The following is a 2,223-nucleotide window of genomic DNA, read 5'->3' as shown; positions in this document are numbered from 1 at the left end:
TAGACACTTCCGCCCTTGAACACCGGTTCAAGAGTCTGTGACAGGTTGTGCAGTGCTGAGAACGGTTTTAGTCTTTAACCGGACTATCACCAAGTTGTGTGTGTTGTTGTAAGCGGCCTCCCTTACTCAAAACCGGAAAATACACCCCGGTCCTCCAAGGGCGTCCCCGATCCTAACAAGTGGTATCAGAGCCAGGTTCTTAGCACTCAAGTAACAAAAATGGTGGGAAGCATGACTCACAGCGACAAGCCGCCAATGCTAAACAGCGAAGCATTTAGCAGTTGGAAGAAGCAGATGTATCTACATCTAATAACACTAGATGATGAGATGAGCCGAGTCCTGAAAGAAGGACCGATCAAGATTAACAAGGAGGAAAGCCAGTGGACAAGTGAAGATCGGAGAAGAAGCAACCTGGACAACCATTGCATGAGGCACATCTACAAAGCCATAGACAACAACACTTTGAACAAAATATCGGAGTGCGAAAATGCAAAGGAAGCCTGGGAAACGATCATCCAGATCCACGAGGGAAACGAAAGAACCAAGGAAAATAAAATCTTGGTGGCTACGCAGAAGTATGAGAACATAAGGATGAAACCGGGAGAAAATATGAAAGAATTTAGCAACCGGTTCACCAGCGTAGTAAGCGAGCTTCAGACACTCGGAAAGAAGTATGACAACCGAGAAGTGATCATTAAAGCTCTAAGATCCTTGCCGAGCACGTGGGATATCAAGACCATGGTGATGAGGGAGTCAAGCAACCTTGGGCAGATGAAGTTGCATGATGTATTTGAGGACTTGAAAGCCTACGAGTTCGAGATCAATTCTCGGATCGAAGATGAAACATCTACATCAACCGCAACAAGAGCTTTAGTCACATCGGTGGAACCGGCGGCTCCAGTATCAACCGCACCGGCTCCAGTCAAAAACACCGATCAAATAACCGATGATGTGATGGCGATGCTAGCCCAGAAATTCGGAAAATTCATGAAGAAGAGCCAGCCACCATCTAACAATGACTTTAATTATAATTATGTAGATAAATCAAACAAAAGATGCTATAACTGTGATGGTTTTGGACATTTCAGGTCGGAATGCAGAAAACCAAGAAGAGATGATAGAAAACCGGAAGGAAACTATCAAGGGAATAACTATCAAGGCAACCGGTATCAGGGAAACAACTATCAAGGAAACAACTATCGGGGAAACAACAATAATCAACGAAACGACTACCGAAGAAATGATGATCAACGTGCTGATGAAGGAAAGGAGATCCAAAAGGCTCTCATTGCATCAGACGGTGGAAGTGAATGGGCATATTCTGACAATGAAGAAGGTGAAGAGAAAGTAACCTGTTTCATGGCAAACGACGAAGAGGTATTTGATTTCTCCTCTGATGAATTTACTAAGGAAGATCTAGTTTCTGCACTCAACCAAATGGTTGCTGAGTTCAGAAATATATCTGCGTATATACCAACACCTGTAGAAGCTAAAAGCGAACAAATAAATGATAAAAACAATGAAACATATAAGATTAAAACACATGAACCGGATGAATTATTCTCGGATGATGAGAAGACAGTTCAACCGGAAATGGAAACTGATGAACGAGCAATGTATGTTACGGCTGCGTGGGAGAGATCACGTCAAGCAGTAAAACAAATGTGCAATTATAAAAGACATCCGAAATGTAGATATGGTATCGGCTATGATCCAAGTAAACAAAACGAAACGAAACAAACTAACGGGATAAAACTAACGAAAAATAACCTTCCGTTTATAAAATTTGTCAAGAGTTCACAAACAGAAAATGAACTAAAACCGGAAGAAACGCTTAAGTATGTAGGTCCCAACGAATCTGAAAAATGGCTTCATCCTGAGAGAAAGAAAGCCAACCGGAAACCGAATAAAAATCGATATCGAAGAAGTCCATCACCACATAAGGCATTCTTGAGCAACGGCCAAGAAGTTAAGCCAAACACTATCAAAACTGTAACCGGGAAAGTGATCCGACTTATTCAAGTCTGGATCCCAAAGGGACTAATCAACCATGGACCCAACTAAATGTGGGTACCAAAAAGTTGTAAATAATTGTTTGCTGCAGGTTAGGAGGAGCAACCGGTTGAAGAATTCTGAATGGTACTTGGACAGTGGATGCTCAAGGCACATGACCGGAAACAAGGAGCTACTGACCGACATCAAGTACGAAACCGGAGCGTTCAT

The sequence above is a fragment of the Impatiens glandulifera genome, chromosome 1 (assembly GCF_907164915.1).
Source record: "Impatiens glandulifera chromosome 1, dImpGla2.1, whole genome shotgun sequence".
Classification (NCBI taxonomy): Eukaryota; Viridiplantae; Streptophyta; class Magnoliopsida; order Ericales; family Balsaminaceae; genus Impatiens; species Impatiens glandulifera.
Note: the sequence above shows the minus strand (reverse complement) of the source record.